Source organism: Euprymna scolopes, chromosome 20 (genome assembly GCF_053919585.1).
Source record: "Euprymna scolopes isolate OS-2025 chromosome 20, ASM5391958v1, whole genome shotgun sequence".
Taxonomy (NCBI): Eukaryota; Metazoa; Mollusca; class Cephalopoda; order Sepiida; family Sepiolidae; genus Euprymna; species Euprymna scolopes.
The window spans coordinates 87,707,248-87,730,493 of record NC_136501.1 but is presented as its reverse complement, the minus strand read 5'-3'; the positions used below and the strand labels follow the sequence as shown (position 1 = coordinate 87,730,493).

The following is a 23,246-nucleotide window of genomic DNA, read 5'->3' as shown; positions in this document are numbered from 1 at the left end:
TTACTTCTAAGCCATTCTTGGTTAGTTTGGCAGTATGCTTGGGATCATTGTCCTGTTGAAACACGAAATTGCTATTATGTCTCAATAAATCAGCAGATTTCTGGAGGTTTTTCTCCAAAATCCCCCTATACATACGTCCATTCATTCTACCTTTGATGATTTCTAGTTCACCTTTGGATGAAAAACACCCCATACTATAATCGAACCACCGCCAAATTTTACCGTAGGAATGGTATTCTTTTTGTTATAGGCGGTGCCATTTTTACGCCATACATGTGTTGCTGTGTTTCTTCCAAAGATTTTGATTTTCATTCCGTCTGACCAGATTACCTTGTTCCAAAATTCTTGAGGTTGTTCCCCATATGTTTTAACATAATTCAAACGTGAGCTGACATGTTTAAGCTTCAATAATGGAACTTTTCCTGGGGACCTTGATACGAAACCTGTACGATTTAGAACTCTACTGATTGTATCCTTGCTCACATTAATCCCAGCTTCTCTGATGTCGGTTTGAATTTTACCACGAGTAAGAAAAGTTTTTTTTTTTACCTTTCTGGGTAACACCTTGATTTTTTTAATTTAATTTTCTTGGCCGACCACATTTTGGAAGATTTGCAACAGCTTCACCAGGGTTTTTAAACTTTCTAATAACGTTTCCAACTGTACCAAGTGGTAGATTAAGTTCTATTGATATTATTCGATACCCTTTTCATTCTTTGTGCTTATCAATGGTTTTTTTGAAGAATGTCTATTGACAACTCTTTAGATTTAGCCATTTTCATAAATGAACTGGTTGACTTTGAAGGAGTGAGCCCAAACTGGAAGAATTTTATAAAATTATTTTAATATAAACCTCTCTGATTTGTCAGTGATAACTCGTTTGCATTATTGCAACACGCTAAGCAAAAGTCATTTAAATTTATTTCAGAAAAATAATTTTTTAAAAGTGTATCCAATACTTTTGCATTTGTTAATTCATATTTTTCATTGAATATAAACTTTCTAAACTTTGATTTTGTAATTACTACTCCAAATATAATTTAGAATAGTAATAGGAATACACTGACCAAATTTTATGTAAAATCTTGAACCCTAATTAAAGTTATGAAGAAAAATGTAATGTATCTAATACTTTTGCGTGACACTATATATATATATATATATATATATATATATATATATATATAAAACAAATATGTTCCTTATATTAAGAATAAGGAGGTTTGAAAACATTTTTTAAAGGTCAGGGTAAGCTGGCCTGATGGATATTGTAATTGACTCACTATCTTTAGGTTTTATTTCGATCTTAGTTCGAGTATTTTTTTTTATTTACAAGAAATGAACTGTTTAGAAAAAACATAATATCTGCATGCACATGTCTCAGTTTTTTTTTTTTTTTTGTTTTTTTACTTCACTTTTTTTAAAGGCATTTAACGTTATGTTTAGTGCCGTATATATATATATATATATATATATATATATATATATATATATATATATATATATTACATGGGGATCACCACTTATCAAGGCCCGAAAGCCACTCAGGGATAAGGGTTATTGCGTGTACAGTAATCAATGAGATAGTATTGTAGTAATCATTAGTATTGGGGGTTTTGATAGAGTGTCTTACTTAAGGGGGCGGTTTGTCAGGAGTTTGTTTATGTTGGACTTGAATTCTAATTTTTTTTTTTTTTTTAACTTCTTACATCAAGTGGCTTTATACCTTATAAGGAGCGATTTCTATAAAAAAAAATATAGCTTGGTTGTTCTAACAGGTTATTAATAAAATTAGTATATTTATGTCTTTATTTTGTTATTCTTACTTTTGGTATTGCCTTTTAGCAATGAAAAAAAAAAAACAAAAGAAAAACAAAAAAACAAGACATTCCAAGGTATTTCAGTATTTCCGCATTAATCAGGACAAAAACTTGGAAACAACCAAATATTGGGACAGACACTCAAAACAAACGAAAAAAGAAAAAAACAAAAAAAAAGAAAACAAAGAAAGCAATAATACTAATATTAAGAAAAAAGAAAGAAAAAAAACAACCGCGTTTATTGTTGATTGTTTAGTTGAATCTCACTGGGGCGTGGGGCGGACATAAAATCTTAATAATACACTGAAAACGGAGACAAACAAATGCCACTGTTTACTCGTTGGTCTAGCAATTCTCTTTGTTTATCAACTAATACTGGACGTCGGATTTACTTTTGAAAGCCCCATGAAACTCGGTCTTTCCTTTTTCTGTCCTCTGGGCCAGGGGTTTCCAAAGTTTTCGAACATGGGTTGGGGGCATATCGCTGACATTTTTAGAGCTATGCGGGTCAAAAATAAAAAAAATAATAAATAAATGAAAAGTAAAAAAAATGACCTCCACGTGTTTTATAATGTTTTGCCGTGTTTGTATTACTGTACACATAGATTCGTAAACGTTGTCAAAAATACAAATATATAACAAATAAATGTTATCAAAGGCAAGATAAGTTATTTTTCTACCTACTGGATAATTTTTAGTGTTTTTATTTAATGTAACATGTATATTCAGCTCGAAAACTATACAGTGTTTACAGATGTATTGGAAAATTTAAAATGACGCCGGCCCGCTGGACTCTCTGTTGAACACGGTAAGTTTGAGAAAATGAATTAAAAATTAAAAAAATGTTTTAAAAAAAACTATACAAAATACTGTTAAAACCCCACCGAATATATGTCAGCCTATGTCACGGTAACATATATTGAGCGAGTTGCTAACAGTATTTTGTATATTTTTTATTTTTAACTCATTTTCCCAAATTTACCGTGTTCAGCAGAGAGTCCGGCGCCATTTTTAATTTTCCAATACATGGGTAAACTGTATGTTTTTCGAACTGAATAAACATGTTACATAAAGTAAAAACACTAAAAATTATCCAGTTAGGTAGAAAAGTAACTTATCTTGTTTTTGATAACATTTATTTGTTATATATTTGTTTTTTTTTTGACAATTTTTTCAAATTTTTGTGTATAGTAATACAAACCCGTTTTGCTTTTTAATGAAATTCGTTTTTCAAAACCTCATTCTTTTAATCATTTTCTGAACAAAAAGAAAAAAACACCACCCTATTTTCACACATTTCCACTTTTAAACATTTTCCTGAATATTTTTATGTTTTCTATAAGAGTTCCACAGGCCGGGTTAAAGATTTTGAAGGGTGAGATCTGGCTCACGGGCCAGACTTTGAATACCCCTGCTCTAAGCCTTACATTCAACAAAGGGGGAAAAATTGTTGCTTTCCGGATCGGAATTTATCTATATAACACATTTTTACCTTGTAGTGTTTTTTTTTTTTTTTTTTAGTTCATTACATTAAGTGGCTTCATGCCTTGTCTGGCGTGATTTTCACTAATAAAAAACTTTACTTTCGGTTGTTGTAACAAATTATCAATAAAATTGGTATATTTATATCCTTCTTGTTTTTAGTATTGCCTTTCTGTCTACAAATTCGACTAAAACTTAACCGCAGCCTTTGCAGAAAAAATAACTAAATAAAATATAAAGGGACATTTCACTATTAACCAGGAAAAAAAAGTCGGAAACAAGATCAAATTGTGGGACGGTCACTAAAAAAAACGAAAGAAAAAAAAAAAAAAAGAAAACACGAATATTAAGAAAAAATACGAAAAAGAAGAAAAAAAAAACAGCCGCATATATTATTGACCGTTTAGCTATATTTCACACATTTTTTTAATGGAAATCGCTCAGACAAGGCATAAAATCACTTGATGTAAGAGATAAAGACGAATATCACTTCAAGGTTAAGCTTGCCAACAATAAATGTAAATGCTATATGGAGGAAGCTGGTTCGGTTCGGGTATATGGATAGATTCCAACTTAGTAAACAGCAATTATTTCCCCTCTGTCAGAAGCATTGTTCTTGAAGTGAGGACTAAAGGACAAAATAAGAAAAGCAAGAGTTACAACGCTGCCGAAAGTAAACCCAATGTCAACTTAGTCAGATATAAAATCTTAATGATGCGTTGAAAACCTAGACAAACGCCATTATTCACTCGTTTGTTTCACATTCTCGCATTTTTTATCATCATCATCATCGTCGTCATCGTCATCATCGTCATCGTCATCGTCATCATCATTAATTGCACACCTTGCAGCAGGGTGTAGTGGACTGGCCCATAGAGAATACCGCAAAAGACACAATCGCATGGGACTCCGGATATATTGGGAGGTGTATAAGAGGGTTGGGGTGAAGTGTGCTGGAAAATGGTTTGAGGAGGTGTCTGATGAAGTGAGAACAAGTGAGAATGGCAAGGTAGAGGTATGGTGGGACAAATATGTCATAATTACCAAGCAATTGGAACATAATCGTCCGGATTTGTTTTGGTCGTCATTGACAAAGTTTAAAAAAACTGGCAGATTGTAGACTTTTCAGTACCCTGGGACAGAAATGTGAGAGAGAAAGAGAACAAGAAGTGGAGCAATTATGCTCCATTGGCCTTGGAGATAAGGCGTATACATGGGGTTAAAACACAAATAATACCGGTCGTAGTTGGTACACTAGGGGTAGTATCAAGTCGTCTGGAAGGACAATTGAAAAAAACTACAAATCCCTGATGTTTTAGGTGGCCTTCAGACCTCTGCTATTGCAGGTACCACCAACATTCTTAGAAAAACTCTTGATCTTTGAAACTCCTGGTTTGAAGCTGGGATTGAGGGAAATCCTCTGAAAATGAATGCCATCCATTTCCAGAGAGACGTTGATAAACGAAATCAAAATTATTATTATTATTATTATTATTATTATTATTATTATTATTATAATAATAATAATAATAATAATAATAATAATAATAATAATAATAGTAGTAGTAGTAGTAGTAGTAGTAGTAGTTCAGTTGGTTTGAAGAGATCAAGGGACACCAATCTTGGAGGATAAAACTTACTCGTTTATTTCAGGGACCATATTGTCTTTAAATCATTCTTGAGGTCCTGATAATTTATTACGCCACCCCTTCCGTATTGATTCACAACACTATTACTTACAAGTATTTACTTACGCTATGTTCTGAGAGTAAGGCATCAAGTCAATGTCAGGAATCCTAGAAAACAACCTTCAGTCGGAAGTCTCTCCATGGGAGCCCCCAGAAATGGATGGTAACATATAATGCTAATATATGTTCCTTTAACAACTAAAAATTAAAAATACTCAGCCACCGATAGCCATGATAAATAACAACCTATCTGAGAGCTCATTGTTCAAATTCACAGAGGAACTTCTGTTTATTTGTTTTCTTTTTAAATATTTCGATACTGCTTTGCACTCAACAAGGACCCACAAAACTTTGCAAAACATCTCCACTCCCCTGCCTTTAAGAATTTTCTCCTACTGTATATTTTCTATGTTGTCATTTTATTTCTTTTCTTTTTTTTTTACTTGGCTCTTTATATCTTTATATTTTTGTACATATTTTTATGTCCATTTTATTCCTCTATTTTTATTTATCAATATTTAATAACTTTGTATTTTTATACCTTCATTATCTATTATTACTCTCTATTTATATTTATTTATTTATCCCATACTCCTTTGCATTTTTATCCCCTTATTCTATCATCTGTTTATCCTCTATCTTATTCACTTACAAAAACATCTTTCTATAATGTATCCCTTATAATTCATCCCCTCACATTTATTATCTTACCATTATTCCTATAATATTTATATTTCTTTTAAGTACTGTTATAATTTTAGATACCCTTTTAAAATATATCGACATAGCATGAACCTCCTATTTCAAGTAAACCTCATCCATAGCTATAACACGTTAATACATATGATTAAATAAGCAGCTTCTTTCAATTCACTTACCCTTATCCTCCCCGAGAGTTTAATCACGCATATTGTTCACATGTACCGACCATGACAGATACTATTTACATACCTGCATTATATAATAAAAGTTATACTCCTCCTATATCACAGAGATCAATTTAGTTGACAGACTATCAGAAATATATTATAGATATATTGATTCCTTATTTTGGTTGTCAGGTTCTTGCTAGCTACAAATATGATTCGAAAGCCAACACCTGTGCAAATATATGGCGATCGATTATACATAAGTGTTGATCTACATGTCACTTAGAGCTATTTATAGGAATTTTTATTCATATATATATATATATATATATATATATATATATGTGTGTGTGTGTGTGTGTGTGTGTATGGCACAATCACGTTGACACACCGGTTCTTGTCAGATCACCGAAGTTAAGCAACGTTGAGCCTGGCCAGTACCAGATGGGTGACCATTTGGGAAGGTTAGGTGCTGTATATTCCCCACCAGGTCGTAGAAATTTCCAGTTTGGTGTCTGAGGGCACGTTTAATTCACTAGGAGAGATGTACCCCCAGTCTTTGTTAAGACATTCATCTAGAAGGAAACTCTGATGTAAAAATCTGCGGCCTACTGTATACTCTGTCCTGTGGCAGTCATCTGCACCGATGGAGGTTTAGCAGTAATACCAAAAAGTGTGGATGGTTCTACACAAAGCCTTCACCACTATAAACAAATCATCTGTGTGGATTTCCGAGCAACTTAGTTGTTGTGGCGGAACCTCATACGTTGAAATCGATGGGAGAGTCCATTATATATATATATATATATATATATATATATATGAGGGAAGAACAGACGTATATAAATCTAGGACAATGGCAGAATTGTTAGAAAATGACCTCCAGACTATAGTGGAATGGGGCCGTAAATGGATGGTAACATTTAATGCTGATAAAACTAAGCTGCTCTCCTTTAACAATTAAAAGACGCCTCTGCAACCCCCTATATCCATGACAAATAGCACCCTACCTAAGAATTCTACCTTAAAACTCCTCAACTTAACATTTGCGGGCAATATGAACTGAAACAAATGCATAGAGGACATTGCAAAGGCTGCTGCAAAGAAGGTGGGTTCCCTCTATCGAGCTACGAGACTACTTACCCCTGAGAGTATCCCTTACCTTCACAAGGCCACTATTCGCCCATGCATGGAGTATTGTTGCCGCATCTGGGCTGGTGCATCTACCACTAGTCTCTCCCTCTTGAATAGGGTCCAAAAAAGAGTCTCCAATCTAATATATCCTAACCCTAACCACGAGTCTCTCCCTATTAGATAAAGTCCAAAAAAGAGTTGTCAATCTAATCGGTCCCACTTTATCAACTAAGCTCCAGCCTCTGTCTCATCGCTGCAATGTTGCATCACTGTGCCTGTTTTACAAATATTTTAATCGAATGTGTTCTGATGAACTTGTTTCACTTGTACCCCCTCGACGTACATATCCCCGACAAACCCGCTTAGCAATAAGATCTCACCCCTTCACTGTTGTTATCCCTAAATGTCAGAAAGCTTTCTATTCTAATAGTTTCTTCCCTCGAACAGCTAGACTTTGGAATTCCCTTCCTAATACCGGCTTCCCTGGCTGTAAGAATATGCAGAAGTTTAAATGTAACATAAACAAATATCTTGTTAATCTTTCCTAGACATGGGCCCAAATAGTAGCCCCTTACGTTAAAGTGGCGATATGCTTTGTGAGAGGTGAACATGAGTAATGTAATATATATATATATATATATATATATATATATATATATATATATATATATTTATATATATATATATATATACATATATATATATATATATTTATATATATATATATATATATACATATATATATATATATAATAAAGTGATAGATACATAGATATATAGGAAGAAATATATTTTAAAAATAAAAAAATATAGACAAATGTTTTTCTTAATATATATCTACTTATATATCTTTTCTTTTGTATATTTGTTCTATTTTTCACTTTCTATTCAACCTCTATATATGTATCGTAATATTTTAATTTTCATATTCTGACGAATATCCTTATGCTAGCTTTTATGTATATATAACCTTGCTTTTCTCTTCTCTTTTGACGAGAAGCAGTAAGCTTCGAAATAGCATGGCCTAAAGAGTTTTTCTTTTTCCCTATTGATTGGGTGATCTAATATCCATAACATGATCTTTTTTTCTGAGCAGCTCTTCTCCAGATGTGGTAACAGTACTCTTTCTTAGAACGGCTCTTGTACAGGTAGAGGATTGTGTCGGGAGTGAGATAACCATTTTTCCAGCGACATTGGCAATAGATTTGATGTAAGTCTTCCATTTCAGGTTCGGAGTGAAGTCAAAGTTAAGAATACACTGCCACACGTCTCCACAACATTTCATTATATCAACAGCTGACGTCATTTTGGAAGTTGAAAAATCTCAATTTAAAAAAAAAAATGTTTGCATGTACATTTTATATTTTTGATTTTTTTTTAAACTTGGGATTATTTGAATTCAGCTATGTGACTATTATGAATTGAAACTGTGCGCCATTATTTTATATAAAAATGTAAAAATAAGATGTTCATTATTTTTTTCATCTTGGCCTGAAGATATCGGTTTTATAAAAGCTCCGGTTGAAACATGTCATAATGTGTATCCATATATAGATATACATACTAGCAGCCTGTCCCTGATAAGATAAACTTTAATATGACGTGATATTTATATAAACTATGATACGGCAGCAGTATGTGATGCATTGAGGTGTTGGTTTTGCATGTATGGTGCACCAGAGGAGATATACTCTGATGGAAGGCCAATATTTTACTCATGTGTATTAAAAGTAGATATAAAGTGTAAGATTAAATACATTTGAAAAATGAAAAATATTAAAAAATGCAAGCAATATAACTAGGAGGAAGAGAATAGGAGAATAAAAATCGGAAGTGTATCATATAGGTAGCAGTAAAAAGAAAATAGGGATCACTACGCAATAATGGGGTCAATAAAAAAAAAAGCAAATAATTTTTTTAAAAAAAATGGAAGAAAGAGGGAAAGTGATAAAGTAGAACCCCCCCCCCCAAAAAAACAAACCCCCCTCCAAAAAAAACAACCCCCCCCCAAAAAAAAAACCCAACCCCCCCCCAAAAAAACCCCCAAAAAACCAAAGGATACAAAAATTAAAAAAATCTTAAAGTAAATAAAGCAGGACCCAAAAATAATAAATAATCGATATTAAAAATTTTAAAATGTTCAAAGAATGTCTAAAAATATTTAAAAAAAAAAAAAAAAGTCTATAGTCAAGTGAAATCTTTAGATTGGAGTTCCAGAAAACAAAGAGTATAGCAACTGTTTAAGAATTAAACATGCATATATATATATATATATATATATATAATATATATATATATATATATATATGATTAGTTTTTTTTGGAAAAAGAATTCCAGCAGAGTGCTCAATTAAAAGGAAAATCCAAATTTTAAGAGCGTACTTATATTTTGTGTACAGAAAGTTGTTAGTTGAGACAGATGATTGGTACCGTCGGTTTCAAGCCCGATAATAAGGCCCGTTTAAGGTATCCTTATCAAGAGACGAATATTGGCTGAAGAGAGCTTGATAAGGATACCTTAAACGGGCCTTATTATCGGGCTTGAAACCGACGGTACCAATGATCTGTCTCAACTAACAACTTTCTGTACACAAAATATATATATATATATATATATATATATATATATATATGATTAGTTTTTTTTGGAAAAAGAATTCCAGCAGAGTGCTCAATTAAAAGGAAAATCCAAATTTTAAGAGCGTACTTATATTTTGTGTACAGAAAGTTGTTAGTTGAGACAGATGATTGGTACCGTCGGTTTCAAGCCCGATAATAAGGCCCGTTTAAGGTATCCTTATCAAGAGACGAATATTGGCTGAAGAGAGCTTGATAAGGATACCTTAAACGGGCCTTATTATCGGGCTTGAAACCGACGGTACCAATGATCTGTCTCAACTAACAACTTTCTGTACACAAAATATATATATATATATATATATATATATATATATATACTAGTAGTTCAGCCCGGCTTTGCTCGGACCCTATGTACTGTTCATAACTTTATGTGCATAACTTTATATATAAAAAAGCATGCATATGTACGGAAATACCTTTCTATATCCTTAGCTTCCTTAACAACAATAGAGAAAAGTTAGTAGAGACCGCAGAGGTCAATTTCTTTTTAAATTTGACCCCAATTTTGACCCCTTAACATTTATCGTTTTGGGATCAAATAAAATTAAAATGTTTGACTCATGTCCAAGTAACTTACATCTAAAATTTCAAGTGTTCAGACCCAAAATTGGCAGAGGAGTTCAGTAGAGTCTGCAAAGATCAATTCTGTCAACTTTGACTTCTTGGAAACCAAAATTTCCCCAAAACCTGCAGCATTTTTGAATACCCTTTATGTAAAATTTCAAATGTTTAGACCCAAAATTGGCTTAATAGTTTGCTAGAGATTGCAAAGGTCAAATCTTTTGAACTTTGATCCCTTGAAAGCCAAATTTTCGGCAAAAAACCGATTAAAAAGCTTGTCCTATGCCTGAATACACTTTATGTAAAATTTCAAATGTCTAGACCAAAAATTGGCTGAGTAATTTGATAGAGACTGCAGAGGTCCATTTTTTTTAAAACTTTGACCTCAATTATGACCACTTAGCATTTATTGTTTTGGGCTCAAATCAAATTATAAAGTTAGATCCATGTTCAAGTAACCTATATCTAAAATTTCAAGTGTTTAGACCCACAATTGGCAGAGGAGTTTGTTAGAGTTTTCAAAGGTCAAATCGTTGAACTTTGACCCCTTGACAGCCAAATTTCTGGTCGAAAACCGATTAAAAAGATTTTCCCAAATCTCACTACCCCTTATGTTAAATCTCGAGTCTGTAGACCAAAAATTGACAGAGTTATTTGATAGGGAAATGTACACACACACACACACACACACACACACACACACACACACACACACACACACACACACACACATTTTAAAATCAAAGATGGCGTAAATATCATAAAAAAATGCAACTACACTCCATATTTTTTCGGGTTTAAGTAATCATGTTAAAATTCTCTTTTCTTTTAAAGTTAATGAGTTTTTATTCTAAGTTCTTACTTAATGAGTCAGAGCAGAAAATATTCAACAATGGTTTCAACCATTTGTTTGATTAAAAATTCGATATTATACGTAAATGCTTACTTTCTTAAGTGGTCTTATGATTTTGACCAGGACTAACTATATATATATATATATATATATATATATATATGTTGTCAATATCTTGGATATTGACAACAATCAATTAAGAGCCTTATTTGAAGCCAATCGATGCACTACTGTTTGAGAACTTGCTTCTGAATTAGATGTAGTGTATACGACGATTTCCAACCACTTCAGAGATATTGGGAAGACAAAAATCTTGATAGATGGGTTCCTCATGAATTGAACAACAACCAAAAGAAACGCTGTTATGAAGTGTCATTTTCCTTTCGATCAATAACTTTTTGTTTGAGCTGAGATATTTTCATCTGCATTTAAAAAGTAAAAACTGCAAGAACTGATATTTAAGCATTAGAACAGACACTCCACTTTGCTCACAGCCAATGCTAGCATGCATGTGCGGCTTATACAAATTGACTTCCAAACTAACTCTAACACAGGTGTTTTTTTTTTTATCTCTCTCTAAATTCCTTGTCACTTTCTTACACATTTTTCTGGGTCATCTTTTGTGAGCTGACCCTGCTCCCTCAACTGCTCTACATTTACTAACCCCAAAAATCTCATGCATTCTTTTAACGTGACCATACCATCAAAGTTTCCCGTTTCGTACACATCTTCTTATATTGACTAGATTTAATCTTCCTCTGTATTTATCAGATCAAAGACACATTACACATCCATGATATCATTCTCATATCATTTCTCTCCATGCAACGCATATCTTCAACGTTCACTTGCCAGGTTTAATTTTCATACATGATTTCACTGCATACACATGCCTGACAGACTTTTCCTTAATCGACGGTGGTAATGCTCTGCTGGCTAGTAATCACAGAACCCACTCCTAATACCTGCAATCAACGCTCGCACCTGCTTCACCCTGTGCTCGAATAGTATCACCAAGGTTGCAATACTTTTCAACAACATCAAATAGCTTTGACATCCAGATATGTATGATATATAAGGAATAAAAGACTATATTCAAAAGTTCATGATGTTGACCATCTTATAATTTATTCCTTTAATTCAGGTGACATTTACAATTCTTGACAGTATCTGTTTCGTAGCGCAAAATCAATCACTTAATTATTATATCAACCAGTGAATCTATTTTGCCCTCAACTCATCAGAAGAAATAGCAGCAATCAATCCGTCAAAAGGAAATAAAGTTCGTTTTGACATGATTTAAATCCGAAAATTGGAAGAGAAGCTGTAAATACCTTATAATATGTTTCCATTACGTCATTTTGAATTTTAGAAATAAAGTCACTAAACCCATCTATTCGTACTAACAAGTTCTATTAATTTATGAATATTCTGCCAAAATGTTCTATTTAATAATTAGTAAATTTATTCATTCTAATTAATTTATGCATACTTATGAAAATAACTATAATTATAAACTATTATACATGTTTGCATTTACGAAACTATACGATATGGAATATAGTTTTCTGTCATTTATTCACTATATTGCTCTGTAATTACATTGAGCTTCTTAAATAAGGATTGGTATATAAGGAAATAAAATATATTTCCACAGAAATATATATAAGCGATACTCTTTGGTAAACAAATTGAGCTTAGGTATTTGGACAATGTCAAAACATTGTTAATTCACTGCCCGCATAGCAGCAGCCATATAGCGCAATGGTTAGAAGCTCTGACTGTCATTTGGGTGATCGGGTTTCGATTCTGGCTTGAGGTAGTTGCTTGTCTAGTCGCACTGATGATCTGTGAAACAGCGAAACAGTACTGTATGTGGATGACTATAATGCTCCCTATCCTAGGTTGAGCATATTGGGAAGTGATATACAAATTACACTAAGCGTATGTAGCGATGCTCTTTATGTAAAGAAATTGAGCTTAGGTATTTGGACAATGTCAAAACATTGTTAATTCACCGCTCACAAAGCAGCAGCCGTATAGCGCAACGGTTAGAAGCTCCGACTGTCATTTGGGCGATCGGGTTTTGATCCTGGCTTGAGGTAGTTGCTTGTCTAGCCGCACTGATGAGCTGTGATACAGCGAAACAGTACTGTATGTGCATGACTATATATATATATATATATATATATATATATATATATATATATATCTTAGTTCTCATCCATCTCCATTGACTTACACTTTTTGTACATAATTCTGTTAACCAGTGGTTCACTACAATCTACCTATAATTCTGGTCATGATCTAAGAAAATTCCTATCATCTCCAGTAACCGGCTTCAGTTGTGTGATTGCCTGGCCTATTATAAGAATGACCTTGGGATAAAACCAAAATGAATGTCATTAAGAAACGAAAAGAATTCAGTAAAGCAAACAAGCTAGTAAAAGACAACAAAAAAAGTTTTCACCAAAAGAATTTTTTTTAATGATTTTTTTAAAAACTCTCATACAAAGAAACATGTGATTATCTAAGAGACAATCTTTTCTGTATAAAATACTTGAAAGAAGATAATCTTTCAAAGAGATGACAGAAATACAAAGGAGAACGAGAAGAAAAAAAAGAAAAGGTGAAATCTATAAAATCAAAATAAAAAGGGAAAAGATGTTCTTATATGATAGAAAATAACATGGAGGGCAAGAGGTTATGAGGGTGGAGGTCAGCAAGTAATGGAGGTTTCTTTTAATGAAATGAGGAAAAACTGAGAGACATTTTCTTTGTTCGCTCTATTAAACAAAGAGGCAAGGTGACCTACTTAATTCCAGCAATAAAAAGGGTCTTTTAATCCTTATAAATAAAACATGAGATGTATGTGTATGTGTGTTTGTGTGTGTATGTGTATGTGTGTGTATGTGTGTGCGTGTACGTATATGTGTGTGTGCATGTGTGTCTATGCAAATATTTAACCGATAAACTCTTAAACTACTGGCTACCTAAAACTGAAATTAACAGGAAATAGTAATCATACGCCAAGGTTGTTTTATAACGAGTAAAATCTTTGTTTAGATGGTTTGATAAGGCATACAGAAATAGGTTGGCAAGCCCAAGGAAAATATGGGAGGAAGTGATGATGGACGAGAGAAAGAAGGACAAATAAAGACCAAGTCAGAGATAGGTCAGTTTGGAAATCAATCTCTAAAAGCCGTCCAGTGCATGTTAGCATGTAAAACAGACATTAAAGCGATGATGATGATGATGATGATGATGATGATGATGATGATGATGATGATATTTAATGCCACAAAGACAGAGCTCCTTTTCTTCTACAACTATAAGAAAACTTTCTAATTTCAAACCACTGATTGTCATCACGGACAGCACTCTTCCGAGAACCCAACGTTTAACCCCCTTAGACTGACATTATCAGGTATCATGAAATGGAATAAGTACATAAAAGATGCTGTTAAGTCTGTTGTAAAAGAGGTAGGTTCTCTCTACCAAGCTAGAAAACATTTCATATTTGTCCGTGTCGTATATTTCTATAAACCTACTATTTGCCCATGTATAGAACACTGCTGCACTAAACACTAGTCTCTCTTGGACAGGGTGCAAAAATGAAATTTCTGACGTAACATGTTCCACATTGTCTACCAAGCTCCAACCCTGTTGCATCTTTGCAGTGTTGCAGCCTTTTGCTTGATTTATAAGTACTTTCATGGAATATGCGCCTGTGAACAATGAACGTTTGCCTTTTTAACATAAATACTCCTGATCAACCTGACTAGCAGTAAAATCTCACCCCTTCTATGTAGAAGTCCCTTGATGTCATAAAATTCCCTACTCTAATAGCTTCTTTCCTTGAATCACCTACCTTTAGAATTTTCTCTTTCCACTCTGTTTTCCACGACCATCATGCCAATATGCAGAAAGTTAAATGTAATGTAGAAAAACATCTTGTAGCTCAAATCCCTACTAAAGTTTACCCTACATAAATCTGTCCCATATCACAGTGGTCATTTAAGTAACAATATGCTTTGCGTGAACAAAATAATAAAAAAAAAAAGTCAGCCAATTTTAGTCTTATTAATATTGAAACAAAAAATGGATTACTTTGTGTTAGATCTCCTCTACCAACAAGTAACTTTTTTTTTTAAATTTGAATTTAAGGTTAACTAATTTGCATATTATTTTCCTGAATGTAGATACACTGATAGCTATATCGATAGTACCTATTTACCTATTTACAATGCCTCCCCACGGGACAGAGTTAGACACCAGGGTCGTTTTTTAACGTGGAGAAAAGGTACAAAAATAAAAATTGTCTCAGTCGTGAAGGACAGCTCCTTCATCGAAAGAGAACAAGAAATGGAAGTGCAGCATCTGAAGAACAGATGGTATTTATTTGCTCCCCCACCGAGCAAATTAGGCACAAGGCCGATTTTTAATGTGAGGAGTGAAGGGAGGGGGAAGGGAAAAAGGGGACCAGCTCCCGAGAGGTGGGAAATGGGAGCTGGTTAAAGGTCAGGCATGTGGGGTTGCCCCCACATCTGGTCTTTGCTAGTCATAGCTAGTCATAGCTTGCAGCATCTGCCGGAACAGATACTACACTTTGATCTTGGCCAAAATGCCAAAGTAATGCAGTCATATATATATCGATAGTAGATCACTGAAAACTTTTATGTGAAAACATGCAAATATAATAAATAGTTCAGAAACAGCCTGGGGATTATTTTGATAGGCATATTCTTTGAGATAACCACCCATGTAAAAATCGAGGCGTGGGCGTCTAATCCATTAAGTGTGAAGTCTATTGAAGACCACATATTCAACTGATTAGAAAATTGCTAAAGTGGCCTCCTATATCAGAGAACAGCATTAAAACAGACTGTTGGGGATTTGCGACTTAAACTTGGTGGACAAGTCAGGCGTAGACTACAGTTTATTTGTACTTCATATGATTGAATTGCAGATAAGATTCTGGAGTTTATTAAGAATTCTACCAGTAGAATTTAGGATCACACCTCCCACTTATGATACGACAACCAAAGTGCCCCACTTCATATCATTGAGCAACAATAAAACAATGACTGTTGGACATTTATTACTGAAACTGATGGATAAGTCAGGTATAGACTGAAGTTTATTTGTTCTAAATATGGTTAGATTGTCGAAAGGAGTTTGTAAATGTAATAGTTTAGGAAAAGTCTGGGGAGTGTTTTGATAGAAATTATCTTTGCGACAACCATGTAAATAAAAGTTTAGGGAGATAAAGATCCAGTGAGTATGAAACTTATTGACAATTACACATCCAACTGATGAGACGATCACTAAAGTGGCTTCTCATATCGTAGAACGGCGATAAAACAAAGACTATTGAGGATTCGTGATTGAGACTTACTGGACAAGTCGAACATAGACTGAAGTTTAAATGAACCAATTGTAAGGTTGTTCAGGATCAACACACGTTGTGTGCTTGAGCCGCAAAGTATTCAACGCAATTCAATCCAATTCAATTTATTCGGCATAGATTAAAATGTTTTGTTGCTGTTGGGAAGGACGCGGGAAGAGAGAGAGAGAGAGAGAGAGAGAGAGAGAGAAAGGAAAGCAAACAAAGAGGAAAGGAGGGGCGTTGCGAATTTAGACGGTTGAAAATACAGTTGATCAGCACCAGTCTAACTTCGTCTTGAAGTGATCTGTTGTTGGTGCAAAGTAGACAAATCATAGAAAATAACTTCAACTCGTTTTTTCTTTGTAACAACGACATTTATTTCCTCATCATTACGGTCGTGACGTCACGCACGTGATCTCAACGCCATTCACGTTTCTCACGTGACCTCGAACGTTATTCATGCATCTCTCGAGATCTCGAACGTTATCTCATTCCGTGCTCCACGGCTCTCACATGATCGTTCTCTTTCTCTTTTTTTATATAGTTTCTTTCTTTACCAGTGACGTCATTTTGGCATGCATTTACATACGCGCATTCGCTCTATATTACAGCAAGTATGTTTGCATTGCAGAAAAGAGTTTGAATTTTATCAACCACTAGCAGGGGCCGGTGGTGGTGAGGGGGGGGCGCCCGGATTTGCCTGATTGTAAAATGCACTTAAATATATTTTAATTCGTGCAGATTTCGTATTCATCATTACAGATACAATTATATATATATATATATATATATATATATATATATATATATATATATATATATATATATTGTACTGATTTCCAAAGTTTAAAACAAAAATTACTTGGATGACATAAGCTAAAATCGAAACCAAAACATTTAGTGCTCCAGTCGCGTTGCTTATTGTCTGAGTTAACTAAACAGATAGATAAGGATTTTTTAAAAATTATACCACTTCTAGCTATGATTGTATTTGTGCATGCGCAAAAGTAACAGATATATATTAGTAAGTTGAAATTAACATTTTGTATTTGTATATCATGCAAACAAAGATTTTACTTGTTATAAACATCCTTGGTGTATGATACTATTTCCTGTTAATTTTAGTGTTATGTGACCAGTAGTTTAAGTGTTTATCGGTTAAATATTTACACCTACACAGACACGTGTACATGCATTTACTCTTTTATTTATATAAATTTTATGAGTAATATTTTTATGAAAGGATCACCTGTTTAGTTTTCGATTAAACTTTTTGTAGCAACTGTGAAAACGTGGTAAATATGACACTTTGGTAATCGTCTCATTAGTAGTAGTAGTTTTATTTGGAGGTGGGCACTCTATATTATTGCATTTAAATAGAAATTTGTAAGATTAAAAAGCCAGTACAATACAGAACTTTTTTTTTTTTAAATAAGCATTTGTTTATAATCAATTAAGTTTTGGCAATATAACATGTCTCAAGGAAGAAAAAAGAAAAAGAAAAAAACACAAACTGATTCTATTCCTGACGATGGTGTTATATAGCTGAAACTTAGTCTGTTAACTTTGTAGTTAATGTTAATGTAAGTTCCCATCTCAACAATCAGTCCGCTCGAAACTGTGCCATTTTGATAGCTTTTTTGTTGTCGGTACTGACACAAAATATTCTGTGTAGCCTTAGGAGGTCCACCATTCTAGGCCTTGTCTCATGGTTTTCAGGAGGAGCAAGTTTATCGCTTGTTGTCTGAAGTGCCCTCACCGGGCAATGCCGACGGGGCTACTCAGACGTATTTTTGAAGGACCAGAGTGCTTCTCCTCTTGAGACGCTGACCCATTTTCCCACCTTCCAAACTTGTGTCATGTTCTCTTGCGGTGGGAGGGTGGTAAATAAAGAAATGTATATTTAAAAAAAATGTCTGTGTTGTATCAGCTTTTTAAACTTATAAATTCCAATTCAAAATTAATGACACACTTACATCGGGAAAAAAAAACATCACTAATTTATGAGACGCGAGCTAAGCGTTCGTCATGATTAGGACATTTGAAAAAAAAATCACCGTTGAAAGAACACATAGTTTACTTCTGAAGGAAAAAGAAAAAGTAAAAACACAAAATCATTCTATTCCTGATAAAACTTAGTTGATTTGAAGTAACAAAATATTTGAATACAAAATTCAAAAGTTAACGTTTTAAAGACCAAACAAGTGCAGCATCTCTCAATAAATAAACATATTTATTTGTTAAAATTAAGTTCAATATTTCGATACATAACAGAATCTTCACCAGGAAAATTCCAGTTTTTTTTATTACGTACCATAGTGATGGTAATGCTTGGCATGTCTTCAGATGTTGGTGAATTATAAGTAGGGCTGTGACAATTGCATATTCTATTCATTGTTTTTATTCCCAAGTATATATCCGACACAGACACTGTTAATCAACCGAGAAGCAGTGCTTCTCAGAAGCACATCACTCTACATAAAAACATAAGATATCAATGCATATATACAGTGCTGGCAAAAAGAAAGTTCGCACTTGTAATTTTTTCAAAAACTGCAAATTTAAGCTAAATTTAATGCAACTGTTTAAACAAATTATATCCCATTTGACTCGCTTTTTATTCCTCTATAATTTTACCTGTTCATATCTGACTTTTAATTGAAATAATCTAGTGTTCACATCAGTTTAAAAAAATCACTTCAAATTAAGGAGGCAAAAAGAAAGTCCGCAGCAACAAATTCGCTTAAAACCAGCTTAAATTATCGCCCCTAAATCAGTTTAAAATATCCACCAACAGGCAACAAAGCATCTCTAATCGTAATTGTTGTTGTTCCAGGTTATACAACATAACATTTAGTCCATATGCCACGACTTTCTCTTAGTGATCGTCAGGAGCTCATTAATCTCCACCTTTCTGGCTTATCCAATCGAGAAATCAGCCGCAGATTGAAATGTGATGAGAAAACGATACTAAATACTGTGCAAAGCACCAAAACACCAGCAGTGTTCGTGATGCCCCTAAATCTGGTCGTACTAGAGTTACTTCTAACAGCGAAAACAATGCTATCAAGATCCGCAGCTTAAGAAACAGATTTGAAACGGCTCCCCAAATGCAGCAACAATGCAATCTTGTAAAAAAGTGCTCTCTTTCTACTGTCAAGAACAGATTAAAGGAATTTAATTTGCGAATATATGTTGCAAGATGCAAGCCAATGATTTCTGTAAAGAACAGAAAGCGCCGTCTGGACTTCGTCAGATGCAATGAAGATCATGACTCTTCATATTGGTCAAAAGTGCTTTTTAGTGATGAAAGCAAGTTCAATAGGCTAGGCAGTGATGGTAGGCAGTACGTCCGTCGGATGAAAGACGAAAAATTTAATCCTAGGTGCTCAGTTTCAACGTTGCAAGGTGGTGGAGGTTCAATTTTGGTGTGGGGCATTATTAGTACCAATGGTCCAAGGTCTATAGTTCGCTTGCAAGGTCGAATTAATTCGACCAAGTTTATTAATATGTTGACTGAGTATTTTCTACCCTACTTTAGTTGGAATTTGGATGATAATCCCATCTTCATGCAGGATAATGTTCCCATTCATACAGCTTGCAATGTCAATAGGTTCCTGGAGGAGCATGATATTCAGTATTTGGATTGGCCTGCATAATCTCCAGTCCTCAATCCTATCGAAAACGTATGGCATTACATCAAGCAACAGCTACGCAATAATAAAATTTCAAGTTTGGAAGAACTTTGGACAAAAATTAAAGAAAAGTGGAATGCCGTTTCCCCGGCGTATTGATGCAGTTTAATTCAAGGAATTACCAAAAGATTGCAGACTGAAATTGCAGAAGGGCTATGCTACTAAATATTAACTAGTTCACCGTGCTTCTGTTGTATTTGTGTTACATTAATGTCCTACAATTACATTTAAATAACAATTTTCCATTGTGCGGACTTTCTTTTTGCCTCTTCAATTTGAAGCTATTTTTTTAAAACTGGCGTGAACACTAGAATATTTCAATTAAAAGTCAAATATGCACAGTTAAAATTATAGAAGAACAAAAGGCCAATAAAATAAGGTAAGTTAGCTTAAATTTGCAGTTTTTGAAAAAATTACAAGTGTGGACTTTCTTTTTGCCGCCTGTCTATATCTGAGAATCAAAACAATGAAAAAGAATATGCTGTTGTCATAGCCCTAATTATACGTAGGGCTATGACAAGAGAATATTCTTTTCATTATTTTTACTCTCGAGTATATATCAGTTAATATCTTATATGTCTTTATGTAGAGTGATGTGATTCTCGATTTATTAACTGTGTCTTACTGTGTAAGAAATATACTTGGGAGTCAAAACAATGGTAAGAATATCTTCTTGTCGTAGCCCTAATTATAAAGTTTAGATGCCCGATGCAGTATGAGGTGGCGGTCCTGCGCGCATGTGTTAAATGATAGGAAATCCACTGTTCATAGTAAACACTGTTGATACTGGAACGCAAAATTAAAAAATTAACGGTTTGAATATTTATTATTTTTTTTTGTATATATATATATTCAGCATTGTACTGTTTTTTGTTTTTTTTAATTTACAAATTTCAATTCACATTTAAACAACACTTACACGAAGGAAAAAAAAAATCACTAATATATTCAAATCTATAGTTATGAACCAATCAAATTTTATTAACAAACCAATCAGTGGCAGTGGATTTTTTTTTTGCGGGGGGGGGGGGGGTGAGGGAAGAGGGGGAGAGGTCACCTTGTATATAGAAGAAAATATGGGAAGTTAAACTTGGAGATGAATCAGAATTCTGACTCTTGTTTTTGGCACGAATCAAAGAAATCCTGACATTTAGAAAAGTCACAATTTTGGCATTTGGTAATTAAAAAATGTTACGGTTTGCTCTAACCAACAAAAAAAAAGACATTTTACATTTTTGCATGTGACCTCTCTTTGCAATAAAAAGGCTTGGTGTCGGATTATCCATTGGTCTGTCATGTCGCAATCGGAAAAAGCATTTTCCTTATTAAATTCACAATTTAAATAAATCTGTCTCATTTCAGATGCATTTTTTTATTACCCTTTTTCGCCCCAATAAAGGAGTATTTGTCACTTGGGCAGAAAAGGCTACTATTTGAAATCATGTCTAACAGGGGACTGTGAGGAGTTGAGCAGCGAGATGTTTGTTCATATTACATTTAAACTTCTGCGGGAAACAGGATACAGGGAGGAAATTCCAAAGTCTGAGGGAAGATACCATTAGAGTAGAAAGCTTTCCATCATTTAGGGACCTCAACAATGAAGTGGTGGGAGTTTGCTACTTGTCAGATTAATTGGAAGTATGTATGTCGAGGGAGCACAAGTGCATAGTGTTCATCAGAGTGCATTCCATTAAAGTACATGAAAAGCAGGTATAGGAATGAAACATTGTGGAGATGAGACAGAGGTTGGAGTTTAGCCGACAGTACAGGACCTATTAGATTTGAGACTGTTTTGGACCCTGCCTGAGAGGGAGAGACCAGTAGTAGTTGCATCAGCATAGATGTGGCAACAGTGCTCCATGCATGGACGAATTTTGGCTTTGTAAAGATATAGGTTACTCTCAGATGTGAGAGGAGGGGAGGTCTTTTTGGTGCAGTATCACGGTCAGCACGTCAACAGTTAATCTTGCAGGATGAAATACATATTGCTTTGAATTAATTGTGAATTTTATTAACATCTTTGCTCAAGATTGGATGAGAATCACTATTATGTATTTTTTTCACTATTCTCAAAATACCATATTGCTTTCTTTGTTTTTATTGCTCGCCTTTTCCATTTTTGTGCTCTAATATAGCCGGGAGAAGCTAAAATGTTGAAAAACTCTCCGAATTAGTTTCTTAAACATATAGTTTAAATTTCATTAAAATCGAATATACATATTTGAATTTTTAAGGAGGTTCTGTCACAATGGATCACTTAGAGATGAAGGAGGTAGATATCCAGCAAATACAGGTTAACAGAAAGATTTAGGACCACTTCCATTGTAATTTCCACAAAAAACTTTATAATTTAAATTTCATAAAGTTTTAAATATCTGAAGTTTTAACAAAATTATGTCCTTCATATTTTCCATAGATTTCAGAACATTGCAATTGTCTTTTTGATCTAATCGTTTTTTTTTTTTTTTGCTAGTAGTTCAGCCCGGCTTTGCTTGGGCCCTATGTACTGTTCATAACTTTATTTGCATATGTGTATATATATATATATATATATATATATATATATATATATATATATATATATATATATATATATATATATTAAAAAGTTTGACTCATGTCCAGGTAACCTACATTTAAAATTTCAAGTATTTAGACCCAAAATTGGCAGAAGAGTTTGGTAGAGTCTGCAAAGGTCAACTCTTTCAACTTTGACCTCTTGGCAGTCAAATTTTATTCCAAAAGCTGATTCAAAAGCTTGCTGCATGTCTGAATACCTTTTATGTAAAATTTCAAATGTTTACACCCAAAATTGGCTGAATAGTCTGCTAGAGACCGCTTGCCCTATGTTGAATACACTTTATGTAAAATTTCAAATGTTCAGACCAAAAATTGGCTGCATAATTTGGTAGAGACGGCAAAGGTTATTTTTTTTTACTTTGACCCTAATTTTGACCCCTTAACATTTATTTTTTTGGGCTCAAATCAAGTTAAAAAGTTTGATCCATGTCCAAGTAACCTACATCTAAAATTTCAAGTGTTTAGACTCAAAATTCGCGGCGGAGTTTGGTAGAGTTTTCAAAGGTCAAATCGTTGAACTTTGACCCTTTGACAG

At 33.7% G+C, this 23,246-nt stretch overlaps 1 protein-coding gene and 1 pseudogene across 1 annotated transcript in view; both read left to right on the top strand.

The window, feature by feature from the left end:
• LOC145241534 (glutamine synthetase-like) overlaps positions 1-23,246 on the top strand; it is a 255,939-nt gene that overhangs the window by 129,656 nt on the left and 103,037 nt on the right. The gene's annotated exons all lie outside the window — the stretch shown is intronic.
• Positions 6,224-6,340, top strand: LOC145241924 (5S ribosomal RNA; annotated as a pseudogene).